Below are 18,983 nucleotides of genomic sequence, written 5' to 3'. Positions count from 1 at the left end.
CTTTCAGGTTATGTCGATATAGGACTTGTTTTACTGTGGATATAGATACTCTTCTACCTGTTTCCTCCAGCATCTTCACAAGGTCCTTTGCTGTTGTTCTGGGATTTATTTGCACTTTTCGCACCAAAGAACGTTCATCTCTAGGAGACAGAACGCGTCTCCTTCCTGAGCGGTATGACGGCTGCGTGGTCCCCTGGTTTTTATACTTTTATACTACTAGTATTGTTTGTACAGATGAATGTAGTACCTTCAGGCGATTGGAAATTGCTCCCAAGGATGAACCAGACTTGGTTCTGAGGTCTTGGCTGATTTCTTTATATTTTCCCATGATGTCAAGCAAAGAGGTACTGAAATTGAAGGAAGGCCTTGAAATACACCCACAGGTACACCTCCAATTGACTCAAATTATGTCAATTAGCCTATCAGAAGCTTCTAAAGCCATGACATCATTTTCTGGAATTTTCCAAGCTGCTTAAAGACACAGCCAACTTAGTGTATGTAAACTTCTGACACTGGAATTGTGATAAGTGAAAAAAAATCACAAAGTAGATGTCCTAACCGATTTGCCAAAACAATAGTTGTTAGCAAGAAATGTGTGGAGTGGTTGAAAAACAGAGTTAAAATGACTCAAACCTAAGTGTATGTAAACTTCCGACTTCAACTGTACACACACACACACACACACACACATTCGAGGTCAAGCGAGTGACTGTACAGAGGCTGTCTGAGAACCAGTCTCATCCCCTGGAGACATGGTGGGAGTGTTACCAGCCCCATCCCCTGGAGACATGGTGGGAGTGTTACCAGCCCCATCCTCTGGAGACATGATAGGAGTGTTACCAGTCCCATCCTCTGGGGACATGATAGGAGTGTTACCAGCCCCATCCTCTGGGGACATGATAGGAGTGTAACCAGCCTCATCCCCTGGGGACATGATAGGAGTGTTACCAGCCCCATCCTCTGGGGACATGATAGGAGTGTTACCAGCCCCATCCTCTGGGGACATGATAGGAGTGTTACCAGCCCGATCCTCTGGAGACATGATAGGAGTGTAACCAGCCTCATCCCCTGGGGACATGATAGGAGTGTTACCAGCCTCATCCTCTGGGGACATGATAGGAGTGTTACGAGCCCCATCCTCTGGGGACATGATAGGAGTGTAACCAGCCTCATCCCCTGGGGACATGATAGGAGTGTTACCAGCCTCATCCCCTGGGGACATGGTGGGAGTGTAACCAGCCTCATCCCCTGGGGACATGATAGGAGTGTAACCAGCCTCATCCACTGGGGACATGATAGGAGTGTAACCAGCCCCATCCTTTGGGGACATGATAGGAGTGTTACCAGCCCCATCCTCTGGGGACATGATAGGAGTGTTACCAGCCTCATCCCCTGTGGACATGATAGGAGTGTTACCAGTCTCATCCTCTGGGGACATGGTGGGAGTGTAACCAGCCTCATCCCCTGGAGACAATGTGGGAGTGTAACCAGCCTCATCCCCTGGAGACATGGTGGGAGTTGTAACCAGCCTCATCCCCTGGGGACATGGTGGGAGTGTAACCGGCCTCATCCTCTGGGGACATGATAGGAGTGTAACCAGTCTCATCCTCTGGGGACATGATAGGTGTGTTACCAGCCTCATCCCCTGGGGACATGATAGGAGTGTAACCAGCCTCATCTCCTGGGGACATGATAGGAGTGTAACCAGCCTCATCCTCTGGGGACATGATAGGAGTGTAACCAGCCTCATCCACTGGGGACATGATAGGAGTGTTACCAGCCTCATCCCCTGGGGACATGGTGGGAGTGTAACCAGCCTCATCCCCTGGGGACATGATAGGAGTGTAACCAGCCTCATCCACTGGGGACATGATAGGAGTGTAACCAGCCTCATCCCCTGGGGACATGATAGGAGTGTAACCAGCCCCATCCTCTGGGGACATGGTGGGAGTGTAACCAACCTGACCCAGTGTAGCATTAAGTAATGACAGTGTAGCATTAAGTAATGACAGTGTAGCATTAAGTAATGACAGTGTAGCATTAAGGAATGACAGTGTAGCATTAAGTAATGACAGTGTAGCATTAAGTAATGACAGTGTAGCATTAAGTAATGACAGTGTAGCATTAAGTCATGACAGTGTAGCGTTATGTTTTGACAGTCCAGCATTAAGTCATGACAGGGTAGCAGCAGCCTGTAATCCAAACAACATAGCAGGGTCTGTACATACCATGTGTGCCTGTATGGGTTGTAGTACTGTGTGTTTGGATGTGTACATACCATGTGTGTCAGTGTGGCTGTGCCCATACCATATCTGTGTGGCGTGGTCGATCTCCATTACATAACAGAGGTTACTAGTCTGCCAAGGCCCTCTAGGATTGACAGGAAGAGAGGTAGGTGAACTAGTGAACGGTTCCATACATTGTAGAGGAGTGCTTCTCTCCTATAGTTTCTTATGGAAGAGGTGTGGTTTCAGCTTTAGTTATTTGATGTGCTTTTGCCAACATGTATGTCATTCTTTATCGTGCATTACAGCGAACATGACATAGGATTTGGCGAACATGACATAGGATTTGGCGAACATGACATAGGATTTGGCGAACATGACATAGGATTTGGCGAACATGACATAGGATTTGGCGAACATGACATAGGATTTGGCTAACATGACATAGGATTTGGCGAACATGACATAGGATTTGGCGAACATGACATGGGATTTGGCTAACATGACATAGGATTTGGCGAACATGACATATGATTTGGCGAACATGACATAGGATTTGGCTAACATGACAGAGGATTTGGCTAACATGACATAGGATTTGGCGAACATGACAGAGGATTTGGCGAACATGACATAGGATTTGGCGAACATGACATAGGATTTGGCGAACATGACAGAGGATTTGGCGAACATGACATAGGATTTGGCGAACATGACATAGGATTTGGCGAACATGACAGCGGATTTGGCGAACATGACATAGGATTTGGCGAACATGACATAGGATTTGGCGAACATGACATAGGATTTGGCTAACATGACAGAGGATTTGGCTAACATGACAGAGGATTTGGCTAACATGACAGAGGATTTGGCGAACATGACAGAGGATTTGGCGAACATGACAGAGGATTTGGCTAACATGACATAGGATTTGGCTAACATGACAGAGGATTTGGCTAACATGACAGAGGATTTGGCTAACATGACAGAGGATTTGGCTAACATGACAGAGGATTTGGCTAACATGACAGAGGATTTGGCGAACATGACAGAGGATTTGGCGAACATGACAGAGGATTTGGCTAACATGACAGAGGATTTGGCTAACATGACATAGGATTTGGCTAACATGACAGAGGATTTTGCTAAACAAGAGCACAAACTGACCAGCTGTGAGGGTCAGGTGCATAGCCTCCAACTTGAAAGCAGAATCTGTTTTAAGAGCAATGATCACAAGGATGGTGAACACTCCGGACAGAAACCACAAGGTGTTCGTGAAAATGAATGAGTAATTTGGTTTCACCTAGAAACGAAAGAAGGTCAGAGGAAGAGGATGGAGCTTTAGTTGTATTTACACAGAATTTCTTGGCAGGAAGACAAAAATATAAGGGAAACAGCTTGAGCTGGACACACACACACACACACACACACACACACACACACACACACACACACACACACACACACACACACACACTACACTCCCTCTTCTCTCTCCTCTTTTCTCTCCCCTCTCCTCTTCTCTCTCTCCTCTTCTCTCTCTTCTCTCTCCTCTCTCTCTCCTCTCTCCTCTTCTTTCTCCTCTTCTCTCTCCACTTCTCTCTCCTTCTTTACTCCTCTAACTGGGCACGACTCAGGAATGCTGGATAATTCCCTCAGGTGATGCTTGTCGTTCTGATGTGTGGAGTTAGTGCACTCTGTCACCATGTGTTAGTACACCCTAGAGGTTTGTGTGTGTGTGTGTGTGTGCTCCTCTATATCAAACGGTACTCTAATGCACACACACACACACAAACACACAATGTGTGAATCCTCTCTTGGAAAACCCACTCTTACTGTGCCGTACTGTACTCCTATGTATGTCTGTCTGTCTGTCTGTCTGTCTGTCTGTCTGTCTGTCTGTCTGTCTGTCTGTCTGTCTGTCTGTCTGTCTGTCTGTCTCTCGCTCTCTCTGTCTGTGTCTTTCTCTCTATCTCTACTCTCTCGCTCTCGCTCTCATTCTACTCTCTCTCTCTCTCTCTATCTCTCTCTCTCGGGGCAGCAGGGTAGCCTAGAGGTTAGAGCGTTGGACTAGTACCCGGAAGGTTGCAAGTTCAAATCCCCCAGCTGACAAGGTACAAATCTGTCGTTCTGCCCCTGAACAGGCAGTTAACCCACTGTTCCTAGGCCATCATTGAAAATAAGAATTTGTTTTTAACTGACTTGCCTAGTTAAATAAAGGTAAAATAAAAATATCTCTCTCTTTCTCCTCCTCACATGTCAATCACATGTTTCAGGATGATGTCATTCCCAGAGGGAATCCTATCATCAGAGAAAGAAAGAAAGACCGGGAAGAGAAAGAGGGAGAGAGCGAGAAAATTAGAGAAAGATGAGAGTTGGAGATGGAGACAATTGTGTAATGAACTCTCCTTGACCTTGAAGCAAGGGTTGACTGTTACAGACTTCTAGTCCATGTCTACCGTTCCTCCTTATTGGGCATTTCCTCTTCAGGTTAGTCTAGACTTGGTTCTTGAAAGGTTTTTCCTGTCCCCAGTGGTTTCTATCAGGTAATAAGAAAAGGTTCTGACATCTGAAGGCCCAGTGTTGAATCCATCCTCTTGAAATCCACTTGTAGCAGCCACCTTTGCGGTTCGACTAGTATCATGTCTGACAAACAACTTTTGCTTTTATTCAGCAATACGTTTAGCAGCTCCTCCGACAGTGAGTGCTACTTTAGTACCGCGGTGGTGGTCTGGCTCAATGCTTTCTCACCATTTTTCATAGATGGTTAGATCTGTCAACGTGTCCGTTTGCTGTGTCAGAGTGTCAGGGCTTGTCCTAGTTTGGTCTGGGCTTCTACATTATGATGCCTCCCACACACACACACACACACACACACACACACACACACACACACACACACACACACACACACGCATTCATGCACTCTCCCACACGCATGCACACACAGACACGTCTGCTATTATCATGCTACTCTTTTACCATACACATAGTACTTTATGGTCAGGCCAGTTTGGCGTTCTGCTGTAGTGTGTTTAAGTGTGTCAGCAGCACAGTGCAGCATGATAGTCAGGTAACTACTGGGAAACAGGTCAGGACACCTGGCTGTACAGAGGTTCTGAGGTGAACTTTGGTTTCCGATAGGACACACACACACACATACACACACACACACACACACACACACACACACAGTGATTGGGCTCGGCTGGGAGTTCTGATACCTACTGATACCCACTGATACCTAGTGATACCCACTGATTCCTAGGGATACCTAGTGATACCTACTGATACCCACTGATACCTAGTGCTACCCACTGATACATGGTGATATCTAGTGATACCCACTGATACCCACTGATACCTAATGATACACACTGATACCTACTGATACCTACTGATACCTAGTGATACCCACTGATACCTAGTGATATCAAATCAAATCAAATTTATTTATATAGCCCTTCGTACATCAGCTGATATCTCAAAGTGCTGTACAGAAACCCAGCCTAAAACCCCAAACAGCAAGCAATGCAGGTGTAGAAGCACAGTGGCTAGGAAAAACTCCCTAGAAAGGCCAAAACCTAGGAAGAAACCTAGAGAGGAACCAGGCTATGTGGGGTGGCCAGTCCTCTTCTGGCTGTGCCGGGTGGAGATTGTAACAGAACATGGCCAAGATGTTCAAATGTTCATAAATGACCAGCATGGTCGAATAATAATACGGCAGAACAGTTGAAACTGGAGCAGCAGCACGGTCAGGTGGACTGGGGACAGCAAGGAGTCATCATGTCAGGTAGTCCTGGGGCATGGTCCTAGGGCTCAGGTCCTCCGAGAGAGAGAAAGAAAGAGAGAAGGAGAGAATTAGAGAACGCACACTTAGATTCACACAGGACACCGAATAGGACAGGAGAAGTACTCCAGATAAACAAACTGACCCTAGCCCCCCGACACATAAACTACTGCAGCATAAATACTGGAGGCTGAGACAGGAGGGGTCAGGAGACACTGATACCCACTGATACCTAGTGATACCCACTGATACCTAGTGATACCCACTGATACCTACTGATACCTACTGATACCCACTGATACCTGGTGATACCCACTGATACCTAGTGATACCTGTGGATACCTGGTGATACCCACTGTTACCAACTGATACCTGTGGATACCTGGTGATACCCACTGTTACCAACTGATACCCACGGATACCTAGTGTTACCCACTGTTACCTGGTGATACCCACTGATACCTAGTGATACCCACTGATACCTAGTGATACCCACTGATACCCACTGATGCCTAGTGATACCCACTGATACCTGGTGATACCCACTGATACCTAGTGATACCCACTGATACCTAGTGATACCTACTGATACCCACTGATACCTGGTGATACCCACTGATACCTAGTGATACCTGTGGATACCTGGTGATACCCACTGTTACCAACTGATACCCACGGATACCTAGTGATACCTGGTGATACCCACTGTTACCAACTGATACCCACGAATACCTAGTGATGCCTGGTGATACCAACTGATACCCACGGATACCTAGTGATACCTGGTGAAACCCACTGATACCAGTGCTGGTCAGTGGTGTTTAAGATGAGGGGGGACCACTTAAAATTACAGCATGTTGGATGGCTGTCAATCATATTCCATTCATACAGCTCAATGTAACATCGATAGGTATAGGCTACTACATGATACTCTAATTTTCCCTTTACCCATCATGTGGTTGCTACAACCTAGCCTATGAATGAAAGTTTACAATGTAGGTGCACACAGGTCAAGAGAAACATTTGAGATGACAGACAGTGACACATGGACAGACAGTGACACATTCTTGCCTGCATCTAGTTGATCTAGTTGATCTAGGGTGTAATCATTAGTCCAACAGTTGCAAACAAGAGTTTCTATTGGGCAAATTCAAGTATGCTTATCCCTGTTTTGTTCCGTTTGCTTCCGTTTAAGAAACGTTTATCAACAGAATCGGCGGAATGAATATACCCACTGATCACACGTAAACAAACAGCCACGTTGTATTCCTTCTCGCATCCATGCGCTGTCCTCCTCTCACCTCTTCCCTTCTCTTATGGACTTCAATGCACAACACATCAGCTGTATGTGACCAAACCACTACACACAGCCCACATCGTTGTCACCATACTAGCTAAAGTAACGTACTAGTTAATAGAACTAACGTGTTAGTAAACCCGCTACAATTATGTAGTGACGTTACAGTGTACAGTCAGTAAGCAGTTACACCGGCGGGGCCCCGGTGGCAAGAAATTGACTTGGAAGAGTTTCAGTGTTGTGTTGGATAGTCATAGTCAGCTGGCTAACATAGCATCCCTCTGTTATAGCCAGCTAGCTAACATAGCATCCCTCTGTTATAGCCAGCTAGCTAACATAGCATCCCTCTGTTATAGCCAGCTGGCTAACATAGCATCCCTCTGTTTGAGCAGGGTATTTCAGTAGGCTAAACTAGCTAGCTAAGTAAGTGAAACTGTAAGTGAACAAAAAAAGACTCTGTTTTTCTCTTGCTTCTCCTTCATTTTGGAAGACATTAATTAGTTCATAACTGTTCACCTATTGTCTTTCTCTATGTTTGAGTCAACTACTTACCACATGTTATGCACTGCAGTGCTAGCTAGCTGTAGCTTATGCTTTCAGTACTAGATTCATCATGTTATGCACTGCAGTGCTAGCTAGCTGTAGCTTATGCTTTCAGTACTAGATTCATTCTCTGATCCTTTGATTGAGTGGACAATATGTCAGTTCATGCTGCAACAGCTCTGATAGGTTGGAGGACATCCTCCAGAAGTTGTCATAATTACTGTGTAAGTCTATGGAAGGGGGTGAGAACCATGAGCCTCCTAGGTTTTGTATTGAAGTCAATGTACCCAGAGGAGGACGTAAACTAGCTGTCCTATGGCTACACCATGAAGCTACCCTACAGATTGCTGTTGAGACTACTGTAGACCTGCATTGCTAAACAGTGTTTTAATCAATTATCTGGTGACGTGATTATATTTCGTATAGTTTTATTTAAAAAGGATAACCTTTTTAAATGTGTAAAAACATTTTTTTAAATAAAATTCACTGAGGAGGATGGACCTCTTCCAGATGAACCTTGCCCAGCGTTTGGGAGCCAGGCCTCAGAGAGGGAGAAGACTTTTCATTCTGTGAGGGAAGATGAGAGAGAGAGAGAGAAATTGGCGAGGGCACTAGAGAGAGAGAGAGAGAAATTGACGAGGGCACTAGAGAGAGAGAGAGAAATTGGTGAGGGCACTAGTACAGTGTGCAGCACCTGGTCTAACCCTACTGTTTGCTGATGATCTGGTGCTTCTGTCCCCAACCAAGGAGGACCTACAGCAGCACCTAGATCTTCTGCACAGATTCTGCCAGACCTGGGCCTTGACAGACCTGGGCCCTGACAGACCTGGGCACTCACAGTAAGACAAAAATAATGGTGTTCCAAAAAATGTCCAGTTGCCAGGACCACAAATACACATTCCATCTAGACACCGTTGTCCTAGAGCACACATCAAAAGGAACATAAAATTGACATACCAATTAGGATCTGGCCAAAAATGCTTGAATCAGTTATAGAACACATTGCTGTTTATGGTTTTGAGGTCTGGGGTCCGTTCACCAACCAAGAATTCACAAAATGGGACAAACACAAAAAAGTGCCATTCAATTCTACAACCACCTAAAAGGAAGCGATTCCCAAACCTTCCATAACAAAGCCATCACCTACAGAGAGATGAACCTGGAGAAGAGCCCCCTAAGCAAGCTGGTCCTGGGGCTCTGTTCACAAACACAAACAGACCCCACAGAGCCCAGGACAGCAACACTATTAGACCCAACCAAATTATGAGAAAACAAAAAGATAATTACTTGACACATTGGAAAGAATTTACAAAAAAACTGAGCAAACTAGAATGCTAGGTGGCCTTAAACAGAGAATACACAGTGTCAGAATACCTGACCAGTGTGACTGACCCAAAATTAAGGACAGCTTTGACTATGTACAGACTCAGTGAGCATAGCCTTGCTAATGAGAAAGGCCGCCGAAGGCAGACCTGGCTCTCAGGAGAAGATGTGCTCACTGCCCACAAAATTAGGTGGAAACTGAGCTGCACTTCCTAACCTCCTTTCAAATGTATGACCATATTAGAGACACATATTTCCCTCATTACACAGAACAACAAAGAATTTGAAAACAAATCCAATTTTGATAAACTCCCATATCTATTTGATGAAATCCCACAGTGTGCCACCATAGCAGCAAGATTTGTGACCTGTTGCCACAAGAAAAGGGCAACCAGTGAAGAACAAACACCATCGTAAATACAACATAAAATTATTTTCCCTTTTGTACTTTAACTATTGGCACATCTTTACAATGCTGTATATAAACATATTATAGAGAAAGAGGAGTTTGTGTGTGACCAGAGGGTGGATGGGAAGCATCCTATCATTCCTGGCCCTACTGTACTCATTGATTACAAAGAAGAATTATGCCAGGTATAGGTTGCTCTGTGAATTATGCCAGGTATATGTTGCTCTGTGAATTATGCCAGGTATAAATTGCTCTGTGAATTATGCCAGGTATAAATTGCTCTGTGAATTATGCCATGTATAGGTTGCTCTGTGAATTATGCCAGGTATATGTTGCTCTGTGAATTATGCCAGGTATAGGTTGCTCTGTGAATTATGCCATGTATAGGTTACTCTGTGAATTATGCCGGGTATAGGTTGCTCTGTGAATTATGCCAGGTATAGGTTGCTGTGTGAATTATGCCAGGTATATGTTGCTCTGTGAATTATGCCAGGTATAGGTTGCTCTGTGAATTATGCCAGGTATATGTTGCTCTGTGAATTATGCCAGGTATAGGTTGCTCTGTGAATTATGCCAGGTATATGTTGCTCTGTGAATTATGCCAGGTATAGGTTGCTCTGTGAATTATGCCAGGTATATGTTGCTCTGTGAATTATGCCAGGTATAGGTTGCTCTGTGAATTATGCCAGGTCAGTTAAGAACAAATTCTTACTTACAATGACGGCCTACACCAGACAGCACTGGGCAAATTACGCGCCGCCATATGGGACTCCCAATCACGGCCAGTTGTGATACAGCCTGGATACAGCCTGTAGTGATGCTTCTAGCACTGAGATGCAGGGCCTTAAACCGCTGCGCCATTCAGGAGCCCTCCAGCTAAGGTGATCTCACCCATTTACACACTTCAAAACCACTCCAGTCGACAGTAGCTCATACTGTGAGCAGAAGGCAGAACAACTAGCATAGAAATAGAAGGAAATAGAAGGAAATAGAAGGATATGACAGGTGACAGTATGCTGAATATGCATCTGTATTGAAAATGTGCAATCTTTCACTCATTATCTGTCCAAATAAGGACATCATATCCCTGTCAAATACTTTATATCTGGACATCACTGTCTCAAATCAAATCCAATTTTATTGGTCACATACACATGTTTAGCTAATCTTATTGTGGGTGTAGCGAAATGCTTGTTTTTTTCAGCTCTGGCAGTGCAGTAATATCTAACAAATACCTATCAAATGCTGGTTTCTAGGGCTGCAGTTATTGTTTGTGTTGTGTACAAGTCTAGGTTGGAACAAACGGCACTAGTGTAGTTGGGAGTGTACCTTTCAGGCCCCCGAGGGCAACTGAACTGACACTGGATCAGGTGACACCAAGCCTCATACACAACTATAGTAAACATACAAATACAAACAAGTAAACAAACACAGACCAGAGTGACAGACAGTCAGACAATAAGACAGTCAGACAGACTCAGACAGTCAGACAGACAATCAGACAGACAGACTGTTAGACAGTCAGACAGACTTAGACAGTCAGACAATAAGACAGTCAGACAGACTCAGACAGTCAGACAGACAATCAGACAGACAGACAGACAGACAGACAGACAGACAGACAGACAGACAGACAGACAGACTCAGACACAGACAGACAGACAGACAGACTCAGACACAGACAGACAGACAGACAGACAGACAGACAGACAGACAGACAGACAGACAGACAGACAGACAGACAGACAGTCAGAAAGGCAGACAGTCAGACAGACTTAGACAGACAGACAGACAGTCAGAAAGGCAGACAGTCAGACAGACAATCAGACAGACAGACAGACTCAGACAGTCAGACAGACAGACAGACAGACAGACTCAGACAGACAGACAGACAGACAGTCAGAAAGGCAGACAGTCAGACAGACATGAAGCTAACATTGAACATCTCATGTCTGCCTTGAGGCTGTGAGATGACCCAACCTGGAAAACTAAGCTAAACATGCTAAAGATTTCCTAGAAGAATAGAAAATACATTTTTAAAAAGCAAACTAGTTTGTGATGCGGGTAAACAGCTGTGGTTGCCATGCCAATGGGCAAGGGGTCTATAAATAGAGTGGACTGTGTTTGTTTAGTGGATGCAGCCTGTCTGCCAGCCTGCCCAGTAGCGCAGCCTCTCTCTCTCTCTCTCTCTCTCTCTCTCTCTCTCTCTGTCTCTCTTTCTTTCTCTCTCTCTCTTTCTCTCTCTTTCTCTCTCTTTCTCTCTCTCGGTCTCTCTCTCTCTCTCTCTCTCTCTCTCTCTCTCTCTCTCTCTCTCTCCCTGTCTCTCCCTGTCTCTCTCTCTTGGGAGATCTGAGGGTTAAGTAACATTACTGTTTACCATGGTGATTAACCACTCATTCCTCCCTACAATGTCCACCCCAGAGGAATGTAGCTGGAAAACCACTGTACTAACCCCCCTGTCCCTCCCAATCAACCCCTAAGGAGAGGTTAGAGGTCAGGGGTCATCACGCAGGCTGGGCTGTCTGGGAAACTCCCTAAAAAACACAGACAATGTTACTGTACTGTACATACAGTGTTTGGATAGAAGGAGTAGTAGACCAGCAGTAGTATTTGTTTGGCCTACTGGAAGTGTTGTGTCTGGTTGTCTGTGGAAAATATACCACTCTTAGTAGGGCTGTTGCGGTGACCATTTTTCCGCCACACCAGCAGTCAAATTCCACGTGACCATTGAGTCACGGTAATCTCCTCTTATGCACTCTGGACATGTGTTGGTAAGGACCTTTTGGTCGCTAATGGCCTGGTCCTCAAGGCTCTATTGTCCCTCCATCAGGTCCTAATGACCTGGTACTCCGGGCTCTATTGTCCCTCCATCAGGTCCTAATGGCCTGGTACTCAGGGCTCTATTGTCCCTCCATCAGGTTCTAATGCCCTGGTACTCAGGGCTCTATTGTCCCTGCATCAGGTCCTAATGACCTGGTACTCAGGGCTCTTATCCCTCCATCAGGTCCTAATTGCCTGGTCTTCAGGGCTCTAATGTCCCTCTAGCCACTCTGACACTCACATCAAACACTTATCATGCTTTTAAACTCACCTCACTGGGATGATCAATTTGAAGAAAGAAGTTCACCAACAGGTTGAAACTGAGTGGAAAACATGGTCATTGCATGTTGTTTCAAAGCCTAACAACAACGAAATGGACAGTGCTTTCTAAGGCGATCATTAATTCAAAACACCCATATGCAAGTTAGAGCTGATGCATACACATATATATATATATATATATGTATATATATATATATATATGAGCCCAAGACCGAAAAACGGAATTAAAATAATGATTGTGTCATTATACGATATGTAGCCTAATAGCCTAATGCAAATTACGCACAGCAGAAAAACATTTTAAAAAAACCATAGATTTAAGATGTCTTTGGTACACAATTGGTCTAGTGTCAACAAACTTTAGCAATATTTTACTTCATCTTTATTTAACCAGGTAGGCCAGCTGAGAACAAGTTCTCATTTATAACTGCGACCTGGCCAAGATAAATCAAAGCAGTGCGACAAAAACAACAACACAGAGTTACACATAAACAAATGTACAGTCAATAGCACAATAGAAAATCAGATATACAATGTGTGCAAATGTAGTAAGATTAGGGACGTAAGGCAATAAATAGACCATAGTGACTAAATAATTACAATTTAGCATTAAACACTGGAGTGATAGATGTGCAGATGTTGACATGCAAGTAGAGATACTGGGGTTCAAAAGAGCAAACCAAAATACCAATATGGGGATGAGGTAGTTATGTGGGCTATTTACAGATGGGCTGTGTACAGGTGCAGTGATCGGTAAGCTGCTCTGACAGCTGATGCTTAAAGTTAGTGAGGGAGATATAAGTCTCCAGCTTCAGTGATTTTTGCTATTATTTCCAGTCACTGGTAGCAGAGAACTGGAAGGAAAGGCGGCCAATGGAGGAGTTGGCTTTGGGGATGACCAGTGAAATATACCTGCAGGAGCCCGTGCTATCGGTGGGTGTTGCTATGGTGACCAGTGAGCTGAGATAAGGCGGAGCTTTACCTAGCAAAGACTTATAGATGACCTGGAGCCAGTGGGTTTGGAGATGAATATGTAGCGAAGGCCAGCCAACGAGAGCATACAGGTCGCAGTGGTGGGTAGTATATAGGACTTTGTTGACAAAATGGATGGCACTGTGATAGCCTACATCCAATTTGCTGAGTAGAGTGTTGGAGGCTATTTTGTAAATGACATTGCCGAGTCAAGGATCGGTAGGATAGTCAGTTTTACGAGGGTATGTTTGGCAGCATGAGTGAAGGAGGCTTTGTTGCGAAATAGGGAGCCGATTCTAGACTTCAATTTGGATTTGAGATGCTTAATGTGAGTCTGGAAGGAGAGTTTACAGTCTAACCAGACACCTAGGTATTTGTAGTTGTCCACATATTCTAAGTCAGAACCGTCCAGAGTAGAGGTCGACGGATTATGATTTTTCAACGCCGATACTAATACCGATTATTGGAGGACCAAAAAAGCCGATACCGATTAATCCGCCGATTTGTTTTTATTTTTTATTTGTAATAATGACAATTACAACAATACTGAATTGACACTTATTTTAATATAAAAAACGTTTCAGTTCCTTGCTCAGAACATGAGAACATATGAAAGCTGGTGGTTCCTTTTAACATGAGACTTCAATATTCCCAGGTAAGAAGTTTTAGGTTGTAGTTAATATAGTATTTATAGGACTATTTCTCTCTATACCATTTGTATTTCATATACCTTTGACTATTGGATGTTCTTATAGGCACTATATTATTGCCAGTGTAACAGTATATCTTCCGTCCCCCTCCTCGCCCCTACCTGGGCTCGAACCAAGAACACATCGACAACAGCCACACTTGAAGCATCGTTACCCATCGCTCCACAAAAGCTGCGGCCCTTGCAGCGCAAGGGGAATAATTACTCCAAATCTAAAAGCCAGTGACGTTTGAAAGAGTATTAGCGCACACCCAGCTAACTAGCTAGCCATTTCACATTGGTTACACCAGCCACAGTGCTTGCGAAGAGCTGCTGGCAAAACGCACGAAAGTGCTGTTTGAATGAAAGATTACGGGCCTGCTGCTGCTCAGTCAGACTGCTCTATCAAATCAGACTTAATTATTGAAAATAAGAATGTGTTCTTAACTGACTTGCCAAGTTAAATAAAGATTAAATAAAGGTGTAAAAACAAAACAAAAAAAGTTGGTAAAATTAAAATCTTTATTTAACTAGGCAAGTCAGTTAAGAACAAATTCTTATTTTCAATGACAGCCTAGGTACAGTGGGTTAACTCCCTGTTCAGGGGCAGAATGACAGATTTGTACGTTGTCAGCTCGGGGGTTTGAACTCGCAACTTTCCGGTTACTAGTCCAACGCTCAAACCACTAGGCTACCCTGGTCATAGCTATCAAAGTGTTTCTTTAGACCTGCCTAAAATAAATCATATATTTATTGTGATGCTGTGTATTAAATTGATTTATTATACTTTTTTAAATGTAGACGTTCCAAAGGCTCGTGTTAGCGGCTTGTATGTGTGGAGGCCTCGAGATGCTAAATGTGTTTATGTTAATTAACAGTCAATTACCGTGAGTTCGGAAGTTATTTATATGACAATAACCGGCTGACAAAATGTCATGACCACCACAGCCTTAATTGTGGGGTCATTAAATGTTTTGATCTGAGCTGTGACTTCAGTAGACAGGAGTAGTCATCCCTATTGAATGATGTTTAAAAAAAAATTTTTTTTATCAGATGCTCTTATCCAGAGCGACTTACAGTAGAGAGTGCACACATTTTCATACTGGTCCTTCATGGAAAACAAACCCACGCACCATGCTTTATCAGCTCAGCCACACGGCTGTTGCAGGCTGGTTTCCAAACGGTACTATAATCACAAACACACACTTTCCCTTCCATATTAAGGAACAAGATAGATTAGCGGTTAAGAGCATTGGAATCCCCGAGCCGACTAGGTGTACAATCTGTCGACGTGCCCTCGAGCAAGGCACTTAACCCTAATTGCTCCAGTGAGTAGCTCTGGAAAAGAGCGTCTGCTAAATGACTCAAATGTAACATGTCTTCTCTCTCCTCTCTGCAGGGAATCAGGGTGAAAGCACCTGGAGCGAGGCTGCAGTACTGACTGGGTTCCTGGGTTCAACTGAACCACGGTACTGACTGGTTTCCTGGGTTCAACTGAACCACAGTACTGACTGGTTTCCTGTGTTCAACTGAACCACGGTACTGACTGGTTTCCTGGGTTCAACTGAACCACAGTACTGACTGGTTTCCTGTGTTCAACTGAACCACAGTACTGACTGGGTTCCTGGATTCAACTGAACCACAGTACTGACTGGTTTCCTATGTTCAACTGAACAACAGTACTGACTGGTCCCCTGGGTTCAACTGAACCACAGTACTGACTGGTCCCCTGGGTTCAACTGAACCTCTTTCTGGTTTCTCCCAACTGGACCACCGGACCAGGCCAGGCCAGGACCAACTGCCTTCTACCCTCAGGTAAGACTGGTTCTGTTGTAGTTGTAGTCTCAGCCTCCTACTATATAAGCATGTATGTTGTCCAAGCAAGAATGAATGAATTTGTATATATCTTTTTTTACATTTCTTCTTCTGCTACTATATGTGCTTGTATAGACAGAGCTGCTGTCCTCATCTACTAGTTTCATCTGAAGAATAGGTACTGTATGTAGGATGAAAAGCGAGTGAGGTAGGTCGTGTTGTGTACACAAAATGCATTGCAGTTCATTGCCTTACCAACCCAGAATGCTTCAGGTTTTAATGATACCGAGCTACCATGTTGTCAGTTTCCTGAGGTCGTCAGGGTTATCCAAGCGAAGGACAGATCTGGCTGGCCAGAGCTATCTAGTCCAATCAGGAGAGGACAAGGGTGCAGGGGAGAGAACAGGAAATAAGGTTCTACATTGAAACCCAGCCCAGCACAGACCACATACTAAAGCGCTATGTTGTAAACAGAACTTCATAGCTTAGCTTATGTCCCAAATGGCACCCTATTCCCTATATAGTGCACTAATTTTGACCAAAAACCTATAGACTGTGGTCAAAATTAGTCCAGTACATAGGGAATAGGGTGCCATTTGATTCGAAGACTTAGATTCCACAGTGTTTACAACCCTGGTGTTCTGTGACAGAAGTTCCACTACCGAGCGGCTGTGTTTGTGTGTGTGTGTGATTGGTGGATTGACTCCACTAGACAACTGTAGTGGATGACTGACTCCACTATACAACTATAGTGGATAACTGACTCCACTAGGCAACTGTAGTGGATGACTGACTCCACTATACAACTATAGTGGATAACTGACTCCACTAGACAACTGTAGTGGACGACTGACTCCACTAGACAACTGTAGTGGATGACTGACTCCACTATACAACTATAGTGGATAACTGACTCCACTAGACAACTGTAGTGGACGACTGACTCCACTATACAACTATAGTGGATAACTGACTCCACTAGACAACTGTAGTGGATGACTGACTCCACTATACAACTATAGTGGATAACTGACTCCACTAGGCAACTGTAGTGGATGACTGACTCCATTATACAACTATAGTGGATGACTGACTCCACTAGACAACTGTAGTGGATGACTGACTCCACTAGACAACGGTAGTGGATGACTGACTCCACTATACAACTATAGTGGATGATTGACTCCACTAGACAACTGTAGTGGACGACTGACTCCACTAGACAACTATAGTGGATGACTGACTCCACTAGACAACTGTAGTGGATGACTGACTCCACTATACAACTATAGTGGATAACTGACTCCACTAGGCAACTGTAGTGGATGACTGACTCCATTATACAACTATAGTGGATGACTGACTCCACTAGACAACTATAGTGGATGACTGACTCCACTAGACAACTGTAGTGGTTGACTGACTCCACTAGACAACTGTAGTGGATGACTGACTCCACTAGATAACTGTAGTGGATGACTGACTCCACTAGACAACTGTAGTGGATGACTGACTCCATTATACAACCATAGTGGATGACTGACTCCACTAGACAACTATAGTGGATGACTGACTCCACTAGACAACTATAGTGGATGACTGACTACACTGGACAACTATAGTGGATGACTCCACTACACAATTGTTCATACTGCTAACAGGGAACTCAGATAGTTACTGCAGCTGGTCATTGATATATATGTTGAAGAGGGTGGGGATTAAGCTGCGTACCTGTCTCACCCCACGGCCCTGTGGAAAGAAATGTGTGTGTTTTTGGCCAATTTTAACCGCTGAATTGTTGTTTTTGTACATGGATTTTATGTTTAATATTTTTTCAACCAACACCACTTTCCATCAGTTTGTATAGCAGAACCTCACGCCAAATTGAGTCTAAGGCTTTTTTGAAATCAACAAAGCATGAGAAAACTTTGCCTTTGTTTTAATTTGTTTGTTTGTCAAATAGTGTGTGCAGGGTGAATATGTGTGTCTGTCGTATGATAATTTGGTAAAAAGCCAATTTGACATTTGCTCAGTACATCGTTTTCACTGAGGAAATGGAAGAGCCGTTCCCCCTTCCGCTCTACCTTCGGGGGGATTGCCGAAGACGGCCTGGAAGCGACGGGTGAACTTCTCGAAGTGGTCCAACGTCGCGTCTCCTTCTCCCCACACAGTGTTTGCCCACTCCAGAGCTCTTCCTGAGAGGCTCTTCCCGAGGGAGCTGAGTACACAGTGTTTGCCCACTCCAGAGCTCTTCCTGAGAGGCTCTTCCCGAGGGAGCTGAGTACACAGTGTTTGCCCACTCCAGAGCTCCTCCTGAGAGGCTCTTCCCGAGGGAGCTGAGTACACAGTGTTTGCCCACTCCAGAGCTCTTCCTGAGAGGCTCTTCCCGAGGGAGCTGAGTACACAGTGGCCAGGTAGAGGTCCAGTTGTAACAGGAATCCCTGGCACTGTGCTGCCGTCCCATCATGCTCCCTGGGAAGGGAGAGACGCATCCCACTGAGACTGGCTCCGGACGGGACGGGTAGAGGTAACCCCGGTTGCGCTAGTCGAGGCACTGGAGAGACTTCCTGTCTCTCCCAGCGGTCCATAGTCTAGATAACGCGATCCATCATGGCACCAAGATGATGTAACATAGCGGAATGTTCCTGGACGCACTCCTCGACTCCTCTAACCGGGGTACCTGCTCCTGCTGACTCCATGGTAGGTTGGGGCAACGGGGCGGCAGGGTAGCATAATGGTTCGGGCATTGGATTAGTAACCGAAAGGTCGCAAGTTCAAATCCCTGAGCTGACAAGTTACAAATCTGTCGTTCTGCC

At 44.7% G+C, this 18,983-nt stretch overlaps 1 protein-coding gene across 1 annotated transcript in view; it reads left to right on the top strand.

Moving 5' to 3' along the window:
- LOC110487919 (ataxin-1) overlaps window positions 1-18,983 on the top strand; it is a 179,943-nt gene that overhangs the window by 70,233 nt on the left and 90,727 nt on the right. The window contains exon 2 of the mRNA XM_036971340.2: window positions 15,752-16,167. The gene's annotated coding sequence lies outside the window, so the exon portion shown is untranslated. The remainder of the gene's footprint in view (window positions 1-15,751; window positions 16,168-18,983) is intronic.

The sequence above is a fragment of the Oncorhynchus mykiss genome, chromosome 30, assembly GCF_057628025.1.
Source record: "Oncorhynchus mykiss isolate SJ-2025 chromosome 30, ASM5762802v1, whole genome shotgun sequence".
NCBI classification, from domain to species: Eukaryota; Metazoa; Chordata; class Actinopteri; order Salmoniformes; family Salmonidae; genus Oncorhynchus; species Oncorhynchus mykiss.
Note: the sequence above shows the minus strand (reverse complement) of the source record. Positions and strands in the feature narration are given on the sequence as shown.